Source organism: Sus scrofa, chromosome X, assembly GCF_054392235.1.
Source record: "Sus scrofa isolate SSC_HxYL_T2T_F1_AM1 chromosome X, Sscrofa_HxYL_maternal_Yorkshire_Landrace_v2.0, whole genome shotgun sequence".
NCBI lineage: Eukaryota > Metazoa > Chordata > Mammalia > Artiodactyla > Suidae > Sus > Sus scrofa.
This window is the reverse complement of record NC_139401.1, coordinates 106,598,039-106,625,699: the sequence shown is the minus strand read 5'-3', so window position 1 is coordinate 106,625,699 and position 27,661 is coordinate 106,598,039. Positions and strand designations below refer to the sequence as shown.

The 27,661-nt window shown below is 41.2% G+C and overlaps 1 protein-coding gene and 1 pseudogene across 1 annotated transcript in view; one reads left to right on the top strand and one right to left on the bottom strand.

Annotated features, from left to right (window-relative positions):
- Positions 1-27,661, top strand: part of LOC146394761 (uncharacterized) — a 278,255-nt gene that overhangs the window by 143,716 nt on the left and 106,878 nt on the right. The window lies entirely within an intron of this gene.
- Positions 3,724-4,122, bottom strand: LOC100625590 (large ribosomal subunit protein eL32 pseudogene; annotated as a pseudogene).

Sequence of the window (27,661 nt, the reverse complement as noted above, 5' to 3'; positions counted from 1 at the left end):
TCAGTAATTTTCCAAGGTGTTTGATATTGAAACAATTCAGAAGAAAAATATGATTTATAAGGCATAAGAAAAATTGCTCTTTTGAAAGTCTTATTTATTTATTTATTTTTTTGTCTTTTTGCTATTTCTTTGGGCCCTTCCTGCGGCATATGGAGGTTCCCAGGCTAGGGGTCGAATCGGAGCCGCAGCCACCGGCCTACGCCAGAGCCACAGCCACGCGGGATCCGAGCCGCGTCTGCAACCTACACCACAGCTCACGGCAACGCCGGGTCGTTAACCCACTGAGCAAGGGCAGGGACCGAACCCGCAACCTCATGGTTCCTAGTCGGATTCGTTAACCACTGCGCTACGACGGGAAGTCCTTAAGTTATTTTTAGATAAGACCTTAAAAACTCAGGAGGTAATTAATTTCTTTATCAAACATAATATAATTGGTTATCCATTATGTGCCTGAGACTGTGTTAATTGCATTCACCTTAAGCTTTCTACTGTCTGAAATGGACCCCTACATTTAAGCCTAAGTGGGTTCATCTTTTAATCTTCTCAAAACAGTTTTTCTTTTTCCATTTCACTACAATTGAGCCTTTTCCATCTACTTCCAGCCCTGACAGTAGGCCAAAGAAGTATTTGGCCTAACTGAGCTCCCACCTGTTCCTTATCTCATCAGTATTGATTGAATCTCAAATCCTGCTATAGGATTTCTTATATCATGTCCCATAGCAGTGCACTGCACCTGGGAACATTTCGCAACTCTTAATAAGTGCCACTTTTATTTATTTGTGTTTGTTTTTAGGCTGTGCCCGTGGCATGCAGAAGTTCCCGGGCTAGGGATTGAACCCGAGCAATGGCAACAGCAAGTCTTTAACTGCTAGACCGCTGGGGAACTCCAATAAATGCAACTTTTAAAAATTGCCAGAGCACATGTTAGTCTTCATATACTGGGTTCAAATGGGTAGCCCAACTCATCCCCAACAGAGACCAATGATGAGCATTTTAGGAAGACAGGAACCAGGATGGATGCTAAGAAGGAAGGAAAAGTTTGCAAACATAGGTAGAAACAGAATCAGATGCTGTCAATAGGTGAGTTGTAAAAAAATCCAGATGCCAAAATCAGGAGGTACCTAAATTCATAAGGAGGTTGTGCAGAAGCCAAAACTTAACAGGGTAAACTGCAATCCTGATGCTGGACTGACAGGGGGAGGCTAAATGGGGATAGCAGGAGACTTAATTAGGATGGATTTTGTGACTAGATTTGGAGACAGATTATACCTAATCTAGGGAGCCAGGAACAAGGGCATGAAACCAATCAAGGCCTGACCTCTATTTAGAGAGTGGGCATTTTTAGATTATAAATTTACATTATTGATAACGATGCTTTAGTTTGTCAATTGCTTTGCCATTACAAAGCCTTTTCACACTGATTTCCTCATTTGCCAGGAGCTGTGGCATAGGTTGCGGATGTGGCTCAGATCCTGTGTTGCTCTGGCTGTGGTGTAGACTGGCAGCTGTAGCTCTGATTCCACCCCTAACCTGGGAACTTCATGGGCCGCAGGTGCGGCCCTAAAAAAAGTAAAAAAAAAAAAAAAAAAAAAGGAAAACAAAGAAATGGTTAAGTAACTTGCCCTGGGTAATACTACTGAGAACTGGTATGATTCCCATTGACTGACAGGTACTTGGTACCCATCTGTTTTCTCAATTTGCCTAACAGTCCTGTGAAGTCGACAGGTGTTGAATGTATTTGAAGAATGAGGACACAGGAGTTCAGAACACTGGGATAACTTACCCAAGATCACGTGGTACGAGTCAGAGTTAGTTTTTCAGTCCACTCTGTCTGGCTCCACAGCTTGTGTTCCTGACAACTAAGTTGTGTCTTCTCCTATTTCCATTACCAGTCTTTTTACTTTAATACCCCGTTTCTAAGATAACTTCGTGTATCACTTCGTTAAAATTCCTAGCATTGCAATGCCCTTTAAATTCACTAGTAGCTGTGCTGCTACTGGCCAGGCTAATGGAATCAACTCACAGGTGTTGTTTTACTCTGATGGTGTCCATGCAGGGTGGCAGGTGTGTCCCAACACTGCCTTCCCTGCCAGGTTGTAGATCTCTGAAACCCCCACAGCATATGTATTTTGCCTCTGGGAGGCTTTTTGGAAGATACATATAGAACCAGGACTTTGTTAGGAGGAGGCAGAGTGTGATTAGAGCAGCCTGTGATTTGAGCTTTTTCATAGCGTGCCTGCGGAACTGAAATTCAATCAATAGCAAGTCATTCTTTTGGGTTTCTTAGGTGGAATGAGAAATAAGAGACCTTCGTGAAGGGAGAGAGAAGGAAGAGAAGACAAACTTGCCCTATTTCCTGATTCTGCCTGGGGATAGCCCTTCCTGGGAACCATTTGGATTTTGGTGTCTCTCGCAGTATACATGCAGAGATGAAATAAACAAGAGTCCACGACATTGACATGACTCACAAAACACATGGCTCTAAATAATGAGACCCTTTATCTTGGAGAAAAATCTAAAGGACACGGCTGAAACCCGCATATAACTCACTTTAAAAAAGTGAAGCTGTATAGTTTTCTTTCTGAGGCCATAATCTTTTGGTCTTTTTCAGATGTTGTACCAAGAAATAAAAGCTGAGGGGTTGGTAGAAATAGCATCAATTCATTAGGCAACCTCTTGATGGTATAAGTATTTGCCATTAGCCTTCTGTTTCTTTTGCTGCTAGGGGGCCAAGAGCATTAAATTATTTTTTAAAATTAAATAAAAACCCCTCTGTTCAAATGTCAGTGCTTCTCTGGAAATGATATCATCTGTTAGTTAAATATTGTTGAGAAGACGAGTGCATCCTTATGTGGTGGAAGGTGTGGGCAGCAAGAGTGAGAGTGGGAGGTTTTAAAAGCTATTGAAAACCTTCCCTACATGAAGTCTGTTTATTAAGAGGCTTTGGACTGGACTCTTAGGTTCTTGTTTTTCATCTGTGTTCGTCCTCTTACTCAGGACTTAACTGTCTACACTGATGGTGGTTTTCTGTGGGCTTTCAGTTTTACTGGATCGGGATGCCATGTTTTAAGACATGAGTAGTGAAAGTTGATATGATAGTATTTTGTTGGTGGGGGTGGTCGTGGTGGTGGTGTGTTTTGGAGAGAGAGATGCTGATATATAGATTCAGGGCAAATGTGTGCCCTAATGCTCAGATAAAATGCTCTGGATGATGGGAGCCCTGAAGCAGAAATAATCACAGGGTATTATAAATAAATCACTGCCAAAGGAATTGCCCTCAGAGCTTGGCCTCGCCTGGGGTCCAGGTGACCCAATGACTGCCTAAAAGAAACAGTACTCAATGCCTTGAAGAAGCAGGGTTGGGACTGGAGGTTAGCCCTTCTGAGAAGATACTTTTGAGTCCAGAGGAAGCTCTGGGGACCATTCATCTTAATGTCAGGAACGTAATCACATTGTCTTCTTTGTAATTACTAACTTTATTCTAAAAGTAGGCAAGAATATTTCCATATTTCTTTTTTTTTTCAAGTTTCATGGTTTTATGAACACAGATACAATGTGCACACAAGCCCACTATTCATTTCAGCTCAGGGTCTGAGCCGTCTCTGCCACAGCTTGTGGCGATGCTGGATCCGTAAATCTACTGAGGCCAGGGATCAAACCAGCATCCTCCTGGACACTAGTTGGGTTCTTAACCCACTGAGCCACAACAACAGGAACTCCTGTCTATTCATTTTCTTCATGGTGCAGACTGGTGTTGGGATGGGTGACCCTGATGGCCAGCTGGGCCGCTCTCTCTGCAATGGCTTTTGCGGTTCTTGGAAGAGATGTTGTGAGCAGTCCCAGCACAGTTAAGACTTGTTGCACATCCACAGCCCTTCAAGCTCCTTTACATTGTGTACCAGAAACTTCCAGAAGCCTGTGCTTTGTTTTCTTGTTGTTCCCATAACCAATATTGGGCATCAAGATCTGGCCCTTGAACCTTCTACGCACCCTGTTGTCAATGCCTCTGGGTTTCCGCCAGTTCTGCTTAATTTTGACATGTTGCTCTGACTGGTGCCGGTTGAACTTCTCAGTCCTCTTTGTATCAGTCTTGGGCTTCAGGAGGGGTCTCGGAGCCACCATCATGCCAGGTGGGAGATGGCTGCCACCTCCGTAGGCAGTGCCAAGGAAGAGCATTTCCATGTTTCGTGCACTAGGGTCTCTCTTTAGTTTCTAACTCAGCCGTTTTGATGTGAAGGTGAAATCACTGGGACTTGAAATTCTCCTAGTACCCTATTGGGTCCTTACAAATAGAAGACCCATTTGCAATCTACCAGTTCCTCAGTATAGTGATTATGTTAAAAACAACAAACCTGTATGTGTAGGTCCATTTGTGGGCTCTTTATTCTGCTCCATTGGTCTATGTGTCTGTTTCTATCCCAGTACCATACTGTGTAGATTACTATGAGTTGGTGATAGAGTTTGAAACCAAGAAGTGTGATGCCTACAGCTTTGTTCTTTCTCAAGATTGCCTTGAGTATTTGGGATCTTTTGTATGGAATCCATACAAATTTTAGGATCTTTTTCTCTATTTTTGGGAAAATTCTATTGGAATTTTGATGGAGGTTGTATTGAATCTGTAGATTGCTTTCTGTAGTATGGGCATTTAAAAATATTCTTCTGGAGTTCCCGTCGTGGCGCAGTGGTTAACGAATCCGACTAGGAACCATGAGGTTGCGGGTTCGGTCCCTGCCCTTGCTCAGTGGGTTAACGATCCGGCGTTGCCGTGAGCTGTGGTGTAGGTTGCAGACGCGGCTCGGATCCCGCGTTGCTGTGGCTCTGGCGTAGGCCGGTGGCTACAGCTCCGATTCGACCCCTAGCCTGGGAACCTCCATATGACGCGGGAGCAGCCCAAGAAATAGCAACAACAACAAAAGACAAAAAGACAAAAGACAAAAAAAAAATTCTTCTAATCTATGAACAGAGGATATCTTTCTATTTATTTGTGCCTTCTTCAATTTTATGCATCAATGTCTTATAGTTTTCAGCATAAAAGTCTTTCACCTTGGTTAAATTTATTCCTAAGTATTTTATTGTTTTGTGTCAGTTGTAAATGGGATTGTTTTCTCTATTCTCTTTCAGGTAGTTCATTCATTGTTAATGTATAGAAATGGAAATAATCTTTGTATGTTGATTTTATATCCTAAAACTTCATTGAATTCATTTATTCTAACAGTTTTTTGGTGGCTTCTTTAGTGTTTTCTATATATAAGATCATGTCAGCTACTAAGAGACAGTTTTCTTTATTGCTTTCCAATTTGGATGCCTTTTATTTCTTTTACTTGCCGGTTTGCTGTGGCTAGGACTTCCCAATACTGTGTTGAATAGATTTGGCGGGCATCCTTGTCTTTTGTCTGATCTTGGAGGGAAAGCTTTCCGTCTTAACATTGTGATCTCAGAATGGGTTTTTCATATTTGGTCTTTATTATGTTGAAGTGTTTTCCTTTTACAGATGGTCCCTAACTTAAACTGGTACAAATTGTGTTTTCAGCTTTACAATGGAGTTAAAGCAGCATATATTCAATAGAAAACACACTTTCAATTTTGACTCTTGATCTTTTCCTGGGTTAGTGATATGTATGTACTACATACTCTGCTGTGATGCTGGATAAACAAGTGATACACTGTAGAGTGTTTTTCACTTTGAGTACAGTATTCAATAAATTGCATGAGATATTCTACACTTCATTATACAGTAGGTTTTATATCATGAAATCATGCAGAAATACTTTTTTTTCCCCCTGCAGTCCTTGAGATAATCATGTGGTTTTGTCCTTTTTGTTGATAAGGTGTATTACCCCCTCTTTTTTTTTTTTTTTCTTTTTTTTTTGGTCTGGTGAATCATACTTACTCCCAGGAATAAAGTCTGCTTGGTCGTGTTATAATCCTTTTTAATGTGCTGCTGAATTTGATTTGACAGTATTTTGATGAGGATTATTTGTATCAATATTCATTAGGAATAATGATCTGTAGTTTTCTTGTGGTATCTTTGTCTGGCTTTAATATCAGGGTAATGCTGTGCTGAGAATAAATTGGAAAGTATTTCCTGCTCTTCAGGTTTTTGGGAGCGCTTGAGAAGAATCAGTGTTAATTTTTATTGAAAAAAATTTTTAAAATACTGTTTCATTGTGCATTTATATTTTCTGGAGAAAGTATTTTCATATGGCTTCAAGTTCATATCTAAATTCCTTGCATTCCAATGCTAAGGACTCCTTTAGCATTTTATATAAGGCGCACCTAATGGTAATGAACACCAGCTTTGGTGGATTTGGAAATGTCTTCATTTAGCCCTCATATGTGCATATATATATAAATACACACACACATACACATACATTGGCCTTGCCCATGGCACTTGGATGTTCTCAGGCTAGGATCGAACCTTGGCCACAGAAGTGACAACATCAGATCCTTAACCACTAGTTCACTAGATAACTCCCTGTCTTTCATTTTTGAGGGACATTTTTGTTAGATTTAGAGTTTTCACTTGACAGTATTTCTCTTTTGGTGTGTATGTATATGTGCGTACATCCTACTGCTGCTAGTCTGCAAGAATTCTGCTGACAAATTTACTTATAATCTTATCGAAGATCCTTTGCATGTGATGACTCACTTTTTTGTTGTTCCTTTCTAGATTTGTCTTTGTCTTTTATTTTTTTATTTTATTTTTTTTTATTACTCAACTGAATTTATCACATCTGTAGTTGTATAATGATCATAACAATCTGATTTCACAGGATTTCCATCCCACAGCCCAGGCACATCTCCCCACCCCCCAAACTGTCTCCTCCGGAGACCATAAGTTTTTCAATGTCTGTGAGTCAGCATCTGTTCTGCAAAGAAGTTCAGTCTGTCCTTTTTTCTCATGTCCATGAAAGCATTTAATGTTGGTGTCTCATTGTATGGCTGACTTCACTTAGCATGATAGTTTTTAGGTCCATCCATGTTGCAAAAAATGCTGGTATTTCGTTCTTTTTAATGGCTGAGTAATATTCCATTGTGTATATGTACCACCTCTTCTGGATCCACTCCTCTGTCAATGGACATTTAGGTTGTTTCCAAGTCTTGGCTATTGTAAATAGTGCTGCAATGAACATCAGAGTACATGTGTCTTTGCGAGTCGTGGTTTTCTCTGGGTAGATGCCCAGGAGTGGGATTGCTGGATCAAATGGTAGTTCTATGTTTAGTTTTCTGAGGAATCTCCATACTGCTTTCCACAGTGGTTGCACCAATCTACAATCCCACCAACAGTGTACCAGGGTTCCTTTTTCTCCACACCCTCTCCAGCACTTACTGTTTGTAGATTTTTGGATGATGGCCATTCTGGCTGGTGTAAGGTGGTACCTCAGAGTGGTTTTGATTTGCATGTCTCTAATAATGAGTGATGTTGAACATCTTTTCATGTGTTTCTCGGCCATCTGTATGTCTTCTTTGGAGAATTGTCTCTTTAGATCTTCTGCCCATTTTCTGATAGGCTTGTTTGTTTTTTTGGTATGGAGCTGCAGAAGGTGTTTATAAATTCTGGAGATTAATCCCTTGTCAGTTGATTAACTTGCAAAGATTTTCTCCCATTCTGTGGGTTGCCTTTTTGTGTTGTTTAGGATTTCCTTTGCTGTGCAGAAACTTTGAAGTTTGATTAGGTCCCATTTGTTTATTTTTTTTGTTGTTGTTGTCAATACTCTGAGAGGTGGATCTGAGAAGATGTTGCTGTTGCGGGAACTCCTAAGACTGTTATTTTAGTCTTTTTCTAGTAAGTCCAATGCCTATTTTTCTTCGGGGTAGTTTCTGTAAATTTCTTATGTTCCTTGAATGAGCTCTATTTTCCCATTTCTTTGTACAGCTGTGATCTTTTCAAAATTGGTCATTTGTAAAAATGACCACATCTCCCAGTCTTTGCGGTTTGGCTTTGTTCAGGGGAAGACATTCATTAATTATTAGGACATGTTCTGAGCCTTGAGGTCAGCCTAGATGAAGACTTAAGGTCTTCTCAATTATTTTCTCAGCATTTGTCTGTCTAGGGCCTGTGTGTGTTTGCTTTTTACAGTTCCCTCTTATGCACAGCTGCTTTTAAATATTTTAATTTTCCTTTCAGTCATGTCCCTTCTTCTCACAGCTATAGCTGTTCTTTTATTTTTCTCTTCATAATCTCTTGCCCTTGGCATCTGTGAGTATGAAGTTTATCTGCAGCTATCATACTGTGCATACTGTTTCCTGCAGATTTTCATAGTTTGGTCTAACCTTTGCCATTTTTTGTTTGTCTAAGATCCAAATTACGGGAAAGAGACACCATTCCCTTAGGAAGCCCCCAGAAAGGTTAGCAAATTGCAAATTACATATACTGTGTTCTCTAGTTCAAGGACAGGACCTGAGGACCAGACTACCACCTACCCCAAACTGTACCATTTCTGAACAGGGAGGGGTGGAGCAAGTATGAGTAAATATTCCTTGAAGGTTCCGACCATTATGAATGTGACATTTTCTTGATTGTGCATTGGCTTGGTTGCTGTAGATTTTTTGATTGATTTCCAGAGTTCCTATAAAATTATTTTAGCTAGCCTCCAGTTGTTGCTTAATGTTTCTGTTGGGAGAGTGAAGTCCTATTCAACCTTCCTGTGAAAGGTTCCTAGCCTTTCATTTTGCTGGTGTTACTATCCTAGTTTTAGTTCTGGCTTATTGACCATAAATATCCAGAGCCAAAACTATGAGTAATTGGGGAAATGTTTGTTTATGACTGACAATGGCAAGGCGGGAATCGATTTTAGCTTAAGAGTAGAGCTATGTTCTGGTTGCTAGTTAGATTAATTTCCTCTTGAAAATATATGGTATAAGGAACTGATACCTGGATTGTAAGCTCTGGTAATTTTTTTTTTTTTTTTTGGTCTTTTTGCCTTTTCTTGAGCTGCTCCTGTGGCATATGGAGGTTCCCAGGCTAGGGGTCGAATCGGAGCTGTAGCCACTGGCCTACACCACAGCCACAACAACACGGGATCCGAGCCGCGTCTGCAACCCACACCACAGCTCACAGCAACGCTGGATCCTTAACCCACTGAGCAAGGCCAGGGATCGAACCCACAACCTCATGGTTCTTAGTCTAATTAGTTAACCACTGCACCACGATGGGAACTCCAGCTCTGGTAATTGTTAAGAGAAGCAGTCTGGGAGTTCCTGTCGTGGCACAGTGGAAATGAATCTGACTAGGAACCATGAGGTTGCGGGTTCGATCCCTGGCCTCACTCAGGGGGTTAAGGATCCAGCATTGCCATGAGCTGTGGTGTGGGTCATAGATGTGACTCTGGCATAGGCCGGTGGCAACAGCTCCCATTAGACTCCCAGGCTGGAAGCCTCCATATGAGAAGGAGTCTGCCATGGCCTCAAGAGTCACTAAACATCACTGCTGAGCGTGTCAAGCTACAAAGCTTAGCTGTTCTGATACTGGACAATTTCTGTAGTCAGTCATATGGGCAATTAAGTTGATTAAGACCATACCGTCTATGATAATTCTTTGTTTTCTGAGGGGTGAGCGTAAGCAAGGGACTGGTTTGTTTACTGCTTGCTCTAAAACATGCTAACCCTCAACCCTGGGTTCTTTAGATGCAGTGTGTCTATATGTATAGATTCCATTTGTCTGATCCCAAAACCCTGTGCGAGAGACTTGGAGGCCTGGGGAACAGCATTGTTAGGTTGACTCTCCTGCTGTTTGCTGTACTGTGAGTTCTAAACTGTCTTACTCTGATATGAGTCTTGTCTCATTTTGACACCTGTGGATCAGTGGCAAGGCAACCTACATGCTTGCTTTATCATATCCTTTGTATTCTTGATACTCCTTGCCATGCTATATGAGATGGAGATTCTTCTTTGACAGTCATGGTTGTCTTTATTTCTTGAATATGATAGAGTTTTTGTTGGTATTTAAACATACGTGTATGTATGAGTTTGTGCTCATTTTATGGATCAGAAAGTAGTAGTATGATATCACTAGATGCCTTAATGGTCCCCTAGAGCTATGGGACATATGGAAGGTTGGCAGTTCTTTTTCAGATTGGAATTGCATGTTAGAGAAATTTAACTCTGAAGGTGAAGTCAGAGAACACAGCCTCTCTTGGACAAAGATAGCTTCACTGGTTCCAGTGGGATATTGTTTGAATTGAAGTTGAAGAAGAAACCTAGGCTCTAACTGACATAAGTAAAAATAAGGTGACAGTTGCTGAGGGGTAGACGATATAGACAAGAAGAACAGACTATATTTTATATTCTCCTGGAAGCAAAAGAAACAAAGGAAATAAAAGACAACCCATGGAATGGGAGAAGATACTTGAGAATCATATATCTGATACGGGATTAACAGCCAAAATATATAATGAACTCATACAACTCAATAGCAAATAAACAGTTTGATTAAAAGATGGGCATAAGACCTGAATAGACCTTTTCCCAAAGAAGACATACGGATGGTCAACAGGTACATGGAGAAATGTTCAACATCACTCATCATCAAGGAAATGCCAATCGAAAGCACAATGAGATATCATTTCATACCTATGTAATTGCCAAACCAGCCCAAAGTGGCCCTGTCCTGTTTCTCACTCGATGCTGAATTATTTTTCAGAGATCAAAGAGCAAAACCACTAGTCCTTCAGCCAAAGCATGCTCGGAGGAGGACATTTTGTTCTCAACACCAGGAACCAAAGATTCTTTAGCACCATGGAACCAGAGGTTTGGAACATGATTAGAATCTGAATGCTGGTACCCTTTAAGAAGGGAAGAGTCATATGGTATATATACACAATGGAATACTACTCAGCCATAAAAAAGAATGACATAATGCCATTTGCAGCAACATGGATGGAACTAGAGAATCTCATACTGAGTGAAGTGAGCCAGAAAGACAAAGACAAATACCATATGATATCACTTATAACTGGAATCTAATATCCATCACAAATGAACCTCTCCTCAGAAAAGAAAATCATGGACTTGGAGAAGAGACTTGTGGCTGCCTGATGGGAGGGGGAGGGAGTGGGAGGGATCGGGAGCTTGGGCTTATCAGACACAACTTAGAATAGATTTACAAGGAGATCCTGCTGAATAGCATTGAGAACTTTGTCTAGATACTCATGTCACAACAGAAGAAAGGGTGGGGGAAAAATGTAATTGTAATGTATACATGTAAGGATAACCTGACCCCCTTGCTGTCCAGTGGGAAAATAAAAAAAAAATTATAAAAAAAAAAAAAAGAAGGGAAAAGTCCATTGTTCAGGAATATGGGTGCTGAAGCCCCTTTACCATACCTTACCATAAATGGCCAAGTTCCAGAGCTCTCCAATCAAAACCTGCCCTGCCAGCATTTCTGTATACCAACCCTCCTTCCCCAACTCATAAAGAGTGTGACTGAGCCCTGGATCAGGAAGGCAGATTTGAGAGCCTTGGCTCCTATGCACCTCCTTTTGCTTGGTAGCACCTTTTAGGATGTCTATCATCAAAAAGACAAGAGATGGAGTTCCCGTCGTGGCACAGTGGTTAACGAATCTGACTAGGAACCATGAGGTTGTGGATTCGGTCCCTGCCCTTACTCAGTGGGTTAACAGTCTGATCTGGCGTTGCTGTGAGCTGTGGAGTAGGTCGCAGACGCGGCTCGGATCCCGTGTTGCTGTGGCTCTGGTGTAGGCCAGAGGCTACAGCTCTGATTTGACCCCTAGCCTGGGAACCTCCATATGCCGCGGGAAGCGGCCCAAGAAATGGCAAAAAAAAAAAAAAAAAAAAAAAAAAGACAAAAAAAAAAAAAGGCAAGAGATAACAAACGCTACTGGGGGTGTGGAAAGAAGGAAACCCTTGTGCTCTCTTGGCAGGAATGTACATTAATGCAAGCAGTAAGGAGGTACCTCAAAATTAAAAATAAAACTACCATATGATCCTTCAAGTGCCCTTTGGTATATAGCCAATGGAAATCCAAATAGGACCTGGAAGAGAGATCTTTACCCTAGGTCCAGTGCAGCATGATTGACTGTAGTCCAGACAAGGAAACAACCTAAGTGTCTGTCAAAGGATGAAGGGATAAAGAAAATGTCACACACACACACAATGAAACATTATTCAGCCTTGAGAAAGAGGGAAATCCTGTTATTTGCAGTAACATGGATGGAACTTGAGGGCATTATGCTGAGTGAAATAGGTCAGATAAGGAAAAATAGGTATTGTATTATCTTACTTATTGTTGAATCTAAGGAAGCCAAACTCATAGAAATAGAATTGAATGCTGGTTGTCACGGAGTGGAGAACATGGGGAAATGTTGTTTAAAGACTACAGACTTTCAATTAGAAATAGTTCCAGGGGTCTAATGTACAGCATGGTGATTATAGACAAAAATTCTGTATTATAGTTAGTTTCCATTGTGGCTCAGCTTTAATGAACCTTATTAGTATTCATGAGGACTCAGGTTCGATTCCTGTCCTAGCCCAGTGGGTTAAGGATCCGGCATTGCTGTGAGCCTTGGTGTAGGTTACAGATGTAGCTTGGATCACGTGTTGTTGCGGCTGTGGTTTAGGCTGGCAGCTGCAGATCCCATTCTACCCCTAGCCCAGGAAATTCCATATGCTGCAGGTGCAGACCTAAAAATACTCCCCCCCCCAAAAAAAAAGAAAAGAAAAAAAAAAGAAAAAAAAAATCCACAGAACAAAAACAAAAAACGTATTATGTACGAGAAAGTTGCTAAGTAGATCTTAAACATTCTTGCTACCAAAAAAATGATACAGTAATTATGTGAGGTGATGGAGCTGTTAGCTAATGCTATGGTGGTAATCATTTCACAATGTATGTGTAACAAATCAACACATTGTATGCCCTGAACTTACACAGTTATATATAAACTGTATCTCAACAAAGTTGGCAATAAATACTGTGCTGGTCACCTTCCGTATATCACTTCTAATTTCCGAGTAACCTATAAGACAGGTGCTCTCTTCATTTTATAGAAGAGGAAATAGAGGGTCTAGAATATTTAATGATATATCCAAAACACATTTAAATTAAAAAAAAAATTTTTTTTATGGCTGCCCCCGCGGTATATGGAAGTTCCTGGGCCAGGGATTGAATCCAAGCCGCAGCTGCGGTAATGCCGGATCCTTAACCAATTGTACCAGGCTGAGCATCAAAGCCCTGCCTCCTCAGAGACAAGCTAGATCATGAACCCACTGCACCATGGTGGGAACCCCCTCAAAGCCACATTTTTAAGCAGAAACCTGTATTCAAAGCTTGGTCTGTATGATTCCAAGGTCTGTGCTCTCGCACTATTCTCTTTGTCTCAGCATTTTAATTACTTACTCTCGGACACGAAGTAGAATGCACTTTATCTTCTCCCATAGTGGAGTTTTATGTACGATTTCCTTTTAGGAAGGAAAAGGATTTTGCTGTGTTGAAAAAGAATCGAAACCAGTGCCTATCATTGGCCTTGAACTTTGCTAGTTGAATAGATGCCCTGAATCATTTCAGTAGTTCCTTGAGGTAACAGTTAAGAGACAATAGACAATCATCATGAATGCCTAGAGGGTCTCAAATAATCACCTAATTCTAGTTAGTCCTGAAAAGAAAAAAAGTGGAATACTTGTTTCATAAAGATTGTCTTAGGAGTTCCCACTGTGGCACAGTGGGTTAAGAATCCAACTGCAAGATGAACCTATTTTGCAGAACAGAAACAGACTCAGACTTTGAAAACAAACTTAATAGGTTGAGTGTTGGGGAGGCATGGACTGGAGATTGGCACAGGGACCTCTTACAAAATACTCTGATAATCTATGTGGGAAAAGACTCTGAAAGAGAATGGATGTGTGTACTGGATCACTTTGTTGTACAGCAGAAATTATGACAATTTGTAAATCAACGAGACTTCAATAAAACTTTAAAAAATGAAAGAGAGTCTGACTGTACTGGCTAGGGTCCCTGCGGAGGCTCAGGTTTGATTCCTGGCCCATTGTATTGCAGGTCTCAGTTGAGGCTCAGATTCCATCCCTGGCCTGGGAACTTCCATAGCCCTTGGGTGTGACCATAAAAAACAAAGAATTGTAATGTATACATGTAAGGATAACCTGACCCCCTTGCTGTACAGTGGGAAAATTAAAAAAAAAAATGTCTTAAATATCACTGATACCAAGAGCGATAGGACCTAGAAACTGGATGACCTCAGGACTGTCTTGTTGTTAATTCGCTTATTGGGGCATATTTTACATATGGAAATGTTCACTCTTGTTAGTGTACAGTTCTTTAAGCCTTGACAGACATGTATAGTCAGGTAACCCCCATAATCAAATGTAGAAAATTCCCTCATGCCTGCCTCTTTGTAATCGATCCCCTGCAAACTCCAGCCTGCAAGAAATACTGATTTGTTTTCTGTACCTACTGCTGTGCCTTTTCTACACTGCCGTATTAATGGAATCATATGGTCTTTTGCGTATGGCTTCTTTTGTTCAGCATAATGCAGCTAAAATCCATCCACCTTTCTGCAGGTATGAGTAATTTCATTTTCATTGCTGAGTAGGATTCCACTGTATGGGTGTAATACAGATTGTTTATCCATTCAACCAGTGACAGAGATTTGGATTGTGTTGGGTTTGGGGTGATTATGTGTAAAGCTGCTGTGAACACTCATATAGATTTTTGTGTGAAGCTAAATATGTATACGTGGAATTGTTGAGTCATATGCGAAGTGCATACTTAATTGTATGAGAAACTGCTAAATTGTTTCCCAAAGTAGCTCTGTCATTTTGTGTTCCCATAAAAATACCCCAATTGCTCTGCATCTTGGTAAGCACTTGATATTGTCCGTTTTCGAAATTTGAATAACTCTAATGTTGTATGGTAGTATGTTGTGGTTTTAATTTGTTTTTCTTTAATATATGATTGTCTTTCATGTGTTTATTTGCCATCTTCTTCTGTATATAAAATTTTCCTCAAATCTTTCGCCCATCAGAAAAATTGGACTCGTGGTTTTCTTTGTGATTTTGTAGTTCTTTATGTATTTTGCTCGCCTGTACATTATCAGATATGCACATTGCAAGTATTTTCTCCCTGGTCTGTAGCTTGCCATTTCATTTTCTGAACAATGCATTTTGAGAAGTTTTTAATTTTGATGGAATCTAATTTATCCATTTTTAATGGTTCGTGCTTTTTTGAGCTTATTAAATCTTTAAAGATTTTCTCATAGTTTCATATAGTTTTAGGTTTTATATATAGGTCTGTGGTCCATTTCAAGCAAATTTTTAATATAGTATCAGGTACGGAGATATGGATCAAAGTTCCTTTTTTTATGTATTGGATTGCCGTGACAAAAAATGAGTTTACCATGTATTTATGGGTTTGTTTCTGCACTGTTCATCTATTTGTCTATCTTTTCACCAGTATGCCACACTCTCATAATTCCTGTATCTTGATAGTGAGTCATCAAATTGAATAGCATGAGTCTTCCAACGTTGTTCTTCTTTAAAACTGTTTTGGCGATTCAATTCCTCTTCTTTTCCATATGCATTTTAGAATTGGCTTGTTGACTTCTATTTTTTTAAAAGCCTATTGGCATTTTGCTTGGAATTATAATTATCAATTTGGGGAGAATTAACATTTTAACAGTATTGCGTCTCTGTTCCCAATAAACCCAAATCTCCATTTATTTAGGTATTCTTTGATTTCTCTCATCAGTGTTTTCTAGTTTACAGCCTATACATACTGGATGTGTTTAGTTGGATTTATCTCTTAAGTATGTTTTAATGGTATTTTAAATTTTGAATTTTTACTTTCTTCTAATAGAAATATAATTTCTGTATGTGGACCTTGTATCTTGTGACCTTGCCAAACTCACTAGTTCTAGGAGCTACTTTTATGGGTTTCTTGGAATTTTATAAGTAGAAATTCATGACATCGGTGAATAGGGACAGTATTATTAATTACTTTCCATTCTTTTTTCTTTCTTTCTTTCTTTTTTTTTTTTTGTCTTTTGTCTTTTTAGGGCTGCACCCACGGCATATGGAGGTTCCCAGGCCAGGAGTCCAATTGGAGCTATAGCTGCTGGGCTCCACCAGAGCCACAACAACGCCAGATCCGAGCTGCATCTGTGACCTACACCACAGCTCACGGCAATTCCAGATCCTTAACCCACTGAGCGAGGCCAGGGATCCAACCCATAACCACAGTGGATTCGTTTCCACTGTGCCACGATGGGAACTCCAATTACTTCCCATTCTATATGTATTTTAGTTCCTTTTATTGGCATTTTTCCACTGATCAGGACCTCCTGATCAGTGCGTAGTAGTGGTGACAGTAGACATCCTTGAAGAATCCTTAAGCAGATAAGCCAATTTTTCACCATTTTGTATGAGGCTATGTGTAGCTATTTTTTTGGGGGAGGGGGAGGGGTTGAGGCCATTTATCAGACTGAGGAAATTCCCTTTTATTTCTAGTTTGTTGAGAGATTTTATTATGAGTGATTATTGAATGTTAACAAAATCTCTTACACCTGTTTTTGGTATATTACACTGATTTTCAAATCCATTGGATTAGTGAAAATCTGTAACAGTGAATGAGAGTGAGAGTAATAATTACTTTATTCATTATGTGCTTACCATATGTGCTCAGTACTTTTTAGTAGAGAGTTGTTGATACTTTACCTGACTCGCTTCTATTTCCATTGGACGTGAACCTCCTAATCTTTAAGGATATTAATTTAAGGAATGCCTTTGAGGAGTTCCCGTCGTGGCGCAGTGGTTAATGAATCTGACTAAGAACCATGAGGTTGCGGGTTCGATCCCTACCCTTGCTCAGTGGGCTAAGGATCCGGTGGGCGTTGCCGTGAGCTGTGGTGTAGGTTGCAGATGCGGCTCGGATCCTGTGTTGCTGTGGCTCTGACATAGGCCGGCGGCTACAGCTCTGATTTGACCCCTAGCATGGGAACCTTCATATGCTGCAGGAGTAGCCCAAGAAATGGCAAAAAGACAAAAAAAAAAATAAATAAAAAAAAATAAGCCTTTGAGAAGTAATAAGGAATCATTACAAATATTTAGAATATGCCACAATGAAATATATAGATCCATTAGAAACTTGCAGTTAGAGGTAGGTGAAGTTATATTCTCAAGCCAAGAGGAAAGGTGGAGCTTCTGGGTTGGGGAACATACGGAGATGCGGGGAAAATGGGAGCCTCACACTCGTTCCCCCATACCTTGTCCCATTCATCTCTTTCATCTCACTTTTCCGGAATTATATCCTTTTCTACTAAACTGGTGATCTAGTGCCATAAGGTGTAAAACAATAAGAAGAAACACCAGTGGTGAGGGCAGTGACAAAGATGATGAATGCTGGAAGTTCCGTCGTGGCTCAGTGGTTAACAAATCTGACTAGGAACCATGAGGTTGCGGGTTCGATCCCTGCCCTTGCTCAGTGGGTTAGTGATCCGGCGTTGCTGTGAGCTGTGGTGTAGGTCGCAGACGCGGCTCAGATCCCGAGTTGCTGTGGCTCTGGTGTAGGCTGGCAGCTACAGCTCCAATTTGACCCCCAGCCTGGGAACTTCCATATGCCGTGGAAGCGGCCCAAGAAATGGCAAAAAGACAAAAAAAAAAAAAAAAAAAAAGTGATGAATGCTGGACTGGATGTGAGGGGTGTCAGGAGCAGTGCTTTAGGATGCCTAAGCCACTGCTCTGCTACCAGTGGCTGGAGCATTGTCTTGATGACCTAATGGCTCCTCATTGTCCTCAGGGAGGTATGGAGAGAGAGATCAGGAACGCAGCGACCCACAGACCACTTGTAGGCTCCACCTTGGCTTGAGGTTACCAGCAAACCATACGAGTTTAGTACAGATATGCTACAACCAGCCATAAGCATAAAACAACCAGCCCTTAATGGGGAACCGTTGATTGTAAGCACCGAACAACCACTCAGGAGCTCCGAAGAAAGGAGGGAGAGGATGGCCCCCTTCCAATGCCAGTGCAGAGACCGTGCCAACGTTCAGATGCTAAACCTCTCTTACCCATTCAGGAAAGCTAAGAGAAACATGACTAATAATATTTGTTTTCACTGCCAGCCTAGGAAGAGCGTGGGTCAAAATAAGAGCCAAGTCAGCTAGAGGAGAACCAAGAGACCCCAGAGAACTCCACCCATCCAAGTAACACACTGGGCGTAGAGAGGCCTGGCGACTTGCTACTATCAGCTGCTCTCCAGAGGAGCTGCTGGAGAGATGGCCAACCAGGTAGAAACCCAGTGTTACACCAACAAGGTTTATAGATGGTGATGATTAAAATGAAATCAACAGGATTTGAAGACATTTAAAAAAGTGTAAGGACAACTCTTTTCTGCTTCTCTCTTTCCTCTCTCTCTCTCTCTCTCTTTTTTATTTTGGTCTTTTTAGGGTCATACCTGCAGTATATGGAAGTTTTCAGGGTAGGCGCCTGCCACTGCCAGCCATAGTTCACAGTAATGCCAGATCCTTAGCCTACTGAACGAGGCCAGGGATTGTACCCTTGTCCTCATGGATACTTGTTGCGTTCGTTACTGCTGAGCCATGATGGGAAATCCTCTTTTCTGCTTCTCTTACCTACCCCTCTCTTCCCATCTTGAATCAACATAAATATTTTTGCTCCCCTTTCTGTATACCAAGCCCTCTACTAGATGCTGGGTATAAAACAATAAACAGGACAAGTAACGCCCTCACACACTTATCCATCATCTAGACATTGGGGAAGAGGAAACCTAATCATATAATTGCCAAATGTCAAAACTGTAAAGATAGATGGTAAATAGGAAGTTACCTGGTGGTTGCCTCATTGTGGAGGTCAGGGAAGCTTTCCCTGATGAAACAAGGATGAGGTGAAATCAGGATTTCTACCAGGTTGTGTGCTTGCCAACTGCAGGGGTTGTCACCCCATCGATGGCAACTTGCATAGCTTTCCAGGACTCGTACGATGTGATGGTCCTGAAGACACCCATGATTCAATTGGGGTCAGAAACAGGAGGAGGAGGGACTAAAGTTAATTTCATGAGGGTTTCTTTCCTGTGGCACAGTGGAGTAAGTATTTGCCTGCAGCAACAAGGGTCGCTGTGGAGGTACAGGTTTGATCTCCTGCCCTGTGTGGTGGCTTAAAGAATCTGGTGTTGCCACAACTGTAGCTCATCTTCCCTCCCTGACCCAGGACCTTTCATATTCTGAGGATGTGGCTGTAAAATTAAAAAAAAAAGAACTACTGGGAGTTCCCATCGCGGCACAGTGGTTAATGAATCCGACTAGGAACCACGAGGTTGCAGGTTCGATCCCTGGCCTCGCTCAGTGGGTTAAGGATCTGGCATTGCTGTGAGCTGCGGTGTAGGTCGCAGACATGGCTAGGGTCCTGCATTGCTGTGAGCTGTGGTGTAGCCTGGCAGTTGTAGCTCCAATTTGACCCCTAGTCTGGGAACCTTCATATGCTGCACCCCTATAAAGCCAAATAAATTAAAAAAATAACTCAAAAAAAATTTCCCTTTTGGATATATAAGTAACTTGGGGTTGGGGATTGCTATGAGTAGGCAAATTAGAGCCTTCTAGAGTATTCAGATGTTCCTATTTTTGGAGTGTAATGATAGTGGTGGTAGACTGGAGAGAAGAAGAAAGCCTTAAGCACATTTAGGAGGTAAATTTGATTTTAATTGTGTATGGAAGGAGAGGAGTGATTTGAGGATTACATCCAGTTTTCTGTCTTACATAACTGGCTGGTTAGTGGTTCCATTTACTAAGAGGGAACACTGGAGGCGGACCACGTAAGGCTAGGTACGGTTGGGAACTGTTACCATCAATTCTGTTTTCAGAGATGCTGACTTTAAACGATCCAAGAGATGTCATGTAGAAGTTGGTTATACAGGTTTGGATGAAAAATGTTAAAAACTTTGACTAGGTTGTTGCTAGTAGAATTGCAGAAAAGCAGATATGAATTCAAAAGATGCCTAGTAGGTAAAATCAACACTATTTAAATGGATTAAGTAACGGGAGGAATTTCCTTCATGGCTCAGCGGTTAAGGAACTGGACTAGTCATGAGGACGCGGGTTTGATCCCTGACCTCGCTCAGTGGGTTAAGGATCTGGTGTTGCTGTGAGCTGTGGTGTAGGTCGCAGACCTGGCTCGGTCCTCACATTGCTGTGCCTGTGGTGTAGGTCGGTAGCTGCAGCTCTGATTAGATCCCTAGCCTGGGAACTTCCATATGCCACGGGTGCAGCCCTAAAAAGACAAAATAAGTAAGTAAGTAAATATTGGGAATGAGGGACATGGAAACATCAAGGATAACTCATACATTTCTTTTTTGCTTTTTTTTTTTTTTTTTTTTTTTTTTGGTCTTTTGTCTTTTTGTTGTTGTTGTTTTTATTGTTGCTATTTCTTGGGCCACTCCCGCGGCATATGGAGGTTCCCAGGCTAGGGGTCCAATTGGAGCTGTAGCCACCGGCCTACGCCAGAGCCACAGCAACGCGGGATCCGAGCCGCGTCTGCAACCTACACCACAGCTCACGGCAACGCCGGATCGTTAACCCACTGAGCAAGGGCAGGGACCGAACCCGCAACCTCATGGTTCCTAGTCGGATTCGTTAACCACTGCGCCATGACGGGAACTCCTCTTTTTTGCTTTTTAAAATTAGAGTATAGTTGAGTTATAGTGTTGTGTCAATTTCTGCTGCAGAGCATAGTGACCCAGTCTCATACACACACACACACACACACACACACACACACACACACACACACCTTTAAAAATACTTTTCCATCTTGTTCTTCCCCAAGAGATAGGACATATTTTCCTGTGCTCCACAGTAGGACCTCATTCCCCTGCATTCTAAATGTAATAGTTTGCATCTACCAACCCCTACTCGTACATTTCTGACTTCTGTAAGTACCTGGATAACCAAGACAAATGATTGCTGCTTGGATTAAAAGAGCATATATCTGGATGCAGTTTCCTTTATGCTGTAGCTCCAAGAAAGCTGAGTGGAAGAAGGGCTTCGAGAGGGAGTGTACCTCCAAAATAGGCCTATGTGGTAGAAATGTGGGTGTACTTTTGCTTTTTTGCAGCATTAATTGGTCCCAAGAAGGATTCTCAATTGCTCATTAACTTGCTCTCCCACCCCTTTGGTTGAATAAGTAATCAGGCAAGCACTTAAAAACTGAAAGTCATCACTTTGCTATGAGGTATTTGTATATATTCTTTCAATAGACATACGTGCAATTCAGGGGCAATTATGTGATCTGAATCCATTTGAGTGGGTAATATTTTTCTTCACAGTTCCCAGGACTCTGGTTGTGCTTTATCAAAAGCCAAAGGAAGATCAGTCCTGAAGTTTGGAAATTACTTTGACTAAACACCTGTTACAGCGTTTGCTTTCCACGCTAGTCTACCCTCAGACTTGACTTATCCTCATTAATTTTGCATCACTGGCAATTATATAATGATTCTTCCTTCATAATGAAAATCCACTTGGGTTTGCCATGTAGACCATGGAGATAATTAAAGTGGATTAATCAAAGGCCCACATGATTAACAGTTTTTGACATACCCGTAAATCTACTGTAGGCATCAGGTGATGACGGCTGGCTGTTACCTTTTGAATATTGATGAGAGCAGGTTAAAAAGGATTCTTTGTGAAGGAGCTTCTTAAGAAAATCTATATTTAAGTAGAAGCTATTTGACGGAAAATTGTGATCCTTTTAACCCCTCACGTCTTCAGCAAATTATTAAGTGACCGGTTTACCCTGTCTCCCTTTTCCACATGTGGATAGAAGGGGGAAGGGTCTGCCAAGATCCTTTGATATTTTTCAGTAAATTATATCTGGATTGTTGGGGGAGGAAGCGTGGCCATTTACAGGACTTCCTGAAGGAGGCAGATGAAGCAGGTGATTAAGGTGACTTTGTTCTGGTATAGACAGTCCCTTTACTGGTAGCATTGCATAGAATTCCTCTTAGAACTTGTGGGTTCATTTTCTTAAGGTACTGGTTATTTTCTCACACGAACCTGAGAAATGAATGCTACCTCATAAGACAAGTGTCTGCTATCACTGAATTTTTGAGATGTGTACCTGGGGTTCAGTTTTGGTAACTTCCTGAACATCTGTCAGAATTAGCATGAAGTATCCACGAAGTCTGCTTTTAGGGCATGAGGTAGCTCTCTTTGATTAGGATTTTGATTTTGACATAAGAACAAACTATTACAAGTTCATCATTTTAAAAAAAAGGTGTTCCCTGCTAGCTCAGTGGTTGTGGATCCAGCATTGTCACTACTATGGCTTGGATTGCTGCTGTGGTGCCAGTTCGATCCCTGGCCCTGGGAAATTCCACATGCTGCAGGCACAGTTTTTTTTTTTTAAAAAGCCTGTCCTTGTCAAAATGATCTGTGTTATCTTATTTCTAGCTGTGACTCATTTGTCCTGACAATCTTTCTGGAAAAATGTCCTGTCAAGCCTTACTGGCATCTCTTTTCCTCCACCATCTGTGTTTGTCCAGTCCAGTGGACAAAGCCTGAGGCCAGGAATGCACTTAAAATGCCTTTATTGATTAAGCGTAAGGAGAAACATTTACAATTCAAATAATTGAGAAGGATACAAAGCAGGAAACTCAAATCACCCTTAATCCCACCACCGAGAGACAATCACTGTTAACACCTGGTGAACGGTCTTAGGTCTAATATTAGATACGAAAATGAATGCAACTTTGTATGCACGAGGTTACACAAACATGCCTTTTTTTACAACCCGTCTTTAATCTAAAAACATTGGAGACATCTTTCCCTGTCATTATATACGGTCGTGTAGTCACCATGTGGATGGGTGGCAGTACATTGTGTATACGAACGCCCTTTATTTAATTGGGTTGGCAGTTTGAACAGGGCAGACCTGTGAAGTAGCCAACTCCGCTGTCTGATTTCTGCATTAGTTCCCTTCTCTCCTTCCCTCTAAGCTAATGAAAGCTTCCGTGCCTACTCCCCTGGGACTGTCGCTAAGTCATCAGCGACCTCTTGTAGCCTGAAAAGGCAGCAAGATCCAAATATAGGAATTCCTAATGATGTCCCTTAGCTGGGCAGGAGGATGTATTATGCAGCATTTCCTTTTCTTTTCATTACCAACTTTTTGGAATGACTGATCTGTTTTCTTTTCTTCTTCTTCTTCTTCTTTTTTTTTTTTCAAATCACTTCCTCTCTCTCCCAGTTCCCCAAGCTGAAACTGTATTCTCAAAGGTTACTAGTGATTTTCTGATCGCTAGATCCAAAGCTATCTTTTATTCCTCGCCTCTGTGCCATGTCACAAGGATTAGCCTCTCCTTAGAACTCATTCCTTGTAGATTTGTCCTCCTACGTTTCTGATGGTGCATCCTCTGTTCCCTTTGATGGCTTTTCTTTCTGCTTTCTTACCATAGGGAGCCTAGAGACTCAGTCTTTGGCCTTTTATTCTTTTATCTTTCCTCGCTTTTTTTTTTTTTTTGTTTTCCCCTTAAACCACGTTCTCTTCAAACTTCCTGTGCCTGTCAAACGTGACATCATTCTTGAAATCACTCAGACCTAAGAGTTTGAAGTTTGAGTCTGCTTTCCCTTCCTAATCCAGCCAGTCCTCACATCCTGTCAGGCATTTCTTCAAAATAACCCTCATGCACTTTCATAGATTATAAATTGATACAATCTCTTTGGAAGGCATTTGGACACCCTATTAAAATCTAAAATGCGTATATACGTTGGCCTAGCAATTCCAATTCTGTGAAACTATCCTATGGGAATAGGCAAGTGTGCCAACATCTGTGAACAAGGGTGTACTTTGCAGCTCTGTTTATAACAGCAAAAACCAGAAACCTCCTATGAGGCGACAGGGAACCGGTTAATGGTATGCCCGTTCTACGGGATACAGCTATTCATAAGAATTAGGTGCATCTCTAGGTAGTGACATGGAAAGATGTCCTTGACATATTGTTAAGATAAAAATAATCAGTTTTTCATCTACAATATCTTTTTGTATAGACACCTCTGTACAAAGACACAAAGAGCCACGTAAATGTTACATGAGTTGGGGTGGGGGGAGGACTCCTCAGATATGCATCAGACTGTTCAAAATAATTACCCATAGAAGAAGGATTTGGAGGGAGGGTGGGGTCTGCTCTTGCTTTCTAACTGGCACATTTACAATTTGCTTGGCTGTCTTAAAAACATGCACATACTGTTTTTACAATGTTCAAGATCTTTCCTATTATGTCTTTCCTTCTGACCCACCCTTAGGTCTGCATCACCTGCAATGGCCTCCTACCTCTCCAGCTCCCTTACTAGCCCTTCCTTTGACCTTGGACTTTGAGAGCCTCTTTGAAATAAGGGGGGTTACCTACCCTGGCTGTCTCTTTGCCTTCAGGGTTCAGGGAAATAATTCGCAGGATCTGATCACAGGATCCGTTTTGAAACACTGCCAAACACAGCGTGAATGTATGGCATCGCTTCTGACAGTGACTGGCAGCATCGCCTAGGGTCTCCGGGCTGGGCGAGGTGGGGGAGATCACACCAGTAGCACCACTGCCACAACAGATCGAAAGCCCGAAGGGCGGAACCTTGGACGGCTGTCATGCAAGGGAGTTCCTCACCTTCATTGGATGAACCTCCCCAAATGAACTTTAACATTCACATCACCTTTAATTTTAGCTAGATTGCATTTGTTTTTGCCCTGATAAACAGTGCCGCAGTTGGCTAGAACTCTGCCATGAGATGCGCACTTATTTGTAAGCTTAATTGGCACTATTAACATTCCAAGGACACAGGAGCCTATATAACAATGTGGGCACAGAGCTCGAAATGCCTTCTAAATATTTAGAAGTGCATCAATTTCCCTTTAAACGAGCTACTTTAATAAAAGCATATGGTCTGCCTAATGAAAAATCTCATTACTTGCATTGAGCTGTAGCAAAGAAATTGCATCTAGCATATATGCGGCGCAGGTGTGGAATGCATTTACAGCTGCCCCCATGGCTCATGGTGTCTATAAAAACACCCAAACATTTGTGATGGTCTCATTTTTCACTTGCTGTGAAGACAAACTGAAGAATTAACTAGAAGATTTGTGACACTGCCATGGTCTAGTGCTCCTATTAGAGTCCCGGGGCAATATTGTCACCAGCTCCATTTCTCTCTGGCCACTGCATATCGGGCTGTGCACTAGGTGATGCCATGACTGCTCTATGGACATGAGGTCAAAGGGTGGCCTCAAAAGAAGTTCAAATTCTGTCCGCCACTCTCACTCCCACTCTTTGGACCAAGAATTAGGGAGGGGTCAGGACATTCAACAAATGTTTTTTCCCAGTATAAACCAGTAAGTAATAATCACTTTGGATGCAGGAATGAACAAAGCTCTCAAGAATCTTTGTCTACTGAATACTTTGTTAATTCCTGTCCAGGGAATTTGCTCATCTTGGTTGCGGTTGGCAACTCAACTCAGGGGACAGAGAGGCCCACAGTGCTTTACTTGCTTACAAGGTAATTTCTAGGCAGTGATGATTAAGGAAGGTTAGGGCTTGTATATTAAAGTTTACGCATAAGCTACCTTCTGTTTTAAAATCGACACCAGCAGGAACTATGACAGGCTTGTATATACTCCAGAATATGTACCGTGTTTTGCCATTGGTGATAGAGGAGAGAGGTGTCTTTTTTCAGGAAGGCTTCACATTCTTTTGAATTGAGTTTCAGAAATAACCCAGCGTGTTTGGCAATTTCATTAGCAAAACACATGTTTTATGTGGCAGGTGTCTTCGACCATTTGGGCTAGCATAACAAAAATACCATAGAGTGGGTAGCTTCAAAAACAGAAATTTATTTTTCACAGTTCTGGAGGCTAGACGTCTCCAATAGAGGCAATAGCAGATTCAAAGTCTGGTGAGGTCCTGCTTCTTGGTTCACTGACTGCGCTTTTCTTGCTTTGTCCTCACAGTGGAAGGGGAGAAGGATCTCTCTGGAGCCCCTTTAAAGGGGCACTACTCCCATTCATGAGGTCTCTATCCTCATAGCCTAATCAGCTCCCAAAGGCCCTACCTCCAAATACCATTAGATGAGGTTTCATCATATTGTTTCCTACTGTGTGGCACAGGCACCATTCCAGGCACTGACGGTGATTACAAGGATGAAGAAGGCATAACCCTTTCTCTTATAGATACACCAAATACATTGGTACCCTTCAGTGTCTGGAGTGGTGAAAAGCCAGGATGTGCTTTCCAATTAGTCTGGTGCCAATGAGAGAAATAATCAGTGTGCTATAATCGTGGTAGGTCAAAAGCACTTAGAAGGTGAGAGGGGCTTAGTGGGGAGGTTGGTATAATCAGAGCCAGGTGATGACTCATGGCTTATTTAGCAATCCATGAGAACTAGAAGTTGATCCATTCAAAATAAGATCTCAAATTGTCTTGATTTTTTTTTTTTTTTTTTGGTTGATTTCTACATTACAATCTAGAAAGGCACAGCTTGTTTGTACTTTGCTTAAGAAAGTGCAGTGACGTAAATGACCCCAGGATATGCACTATGAAAAACAATAACAACTGAATTAATAAAACAGTGGTTTGAAAGCATCTTATTTATATTTATCACCTTATTATTTCACAGAAAGACATCAATAACCTTTCAAAATAACACCTAGGGGATGACAGAGCTTCGGAATTTGGATCCAACAAATGACATAGTTTGCGATGGTAGGTGATGAGATCCACAGCAATAAAATGTCAAGGTGCCCATGGGCATTGATGAGTTTCTAGGTGATTACTCCATAAAACCATATTTCAAAATGTCACCTTTCTTCGCCTGTACTTGAGAGGTTTGCAAAGCATGCTTAGTGTCCCAGATGGAGGCCACCTGCTCGTGGTACATTCCAGGCCCTCACAGTGACCACTGCTAGCTTCTAACCCATGCAACCAAGGGCACACCAAAAATCTCGTAAGTGGTCCAAAGAAGCTTTGCTCATTTATTGAGACAGCCTTCAGTGGATGCATTTTGAAAGATAGCTCATTGAATCCATTTAATTTTTGCTTCTTCAAATGGGTGTTTTAGTCATTGCGGAATACTGGGAAGAACAGAACTGAGAGCTACCTCATTGACCCTCAATGTGCAGAAGCCGTGGAATTTGAGGCTTACATTCTAAACGTGGTAGAAAAATATATTCCAGCCTCTCTAGAAAAGAGGTTAAAATTTGAGATTTACAAAGATACAAATTGTACACAACTATGGAAATGCTGTTCATAAAGAATTTAGAATAACATCGAGAAATGGTTAGAATAAATTAATAAAAGCAGATAGCCGAAGTATACATGCTGTCCCATCTCAACTACAAGGAGACAGACAAGGAAGAAAAAATAGTGAAAGCAATTGTGTCAAACGTGTTCACAGTCTTTTCACTAGGAAGGTGGTGAGATTATGGGTGCCTTTTTTTTTTCTTTTCATGTCTTGTGTGCTTTACAAATATCTTATAATGAATAAAATTAAGAAATAATATGAATACATGTTACTCGTTAAGATTCGGGCAATATATGAAAGTCAAGGAACAGAATAAAAAAATCCTCCCTAACCCTAACCCTATGGATATTCATATTATTAAACTCTATGTATGCATTGCATTTTTTGCCCTGCTCCATTATTTC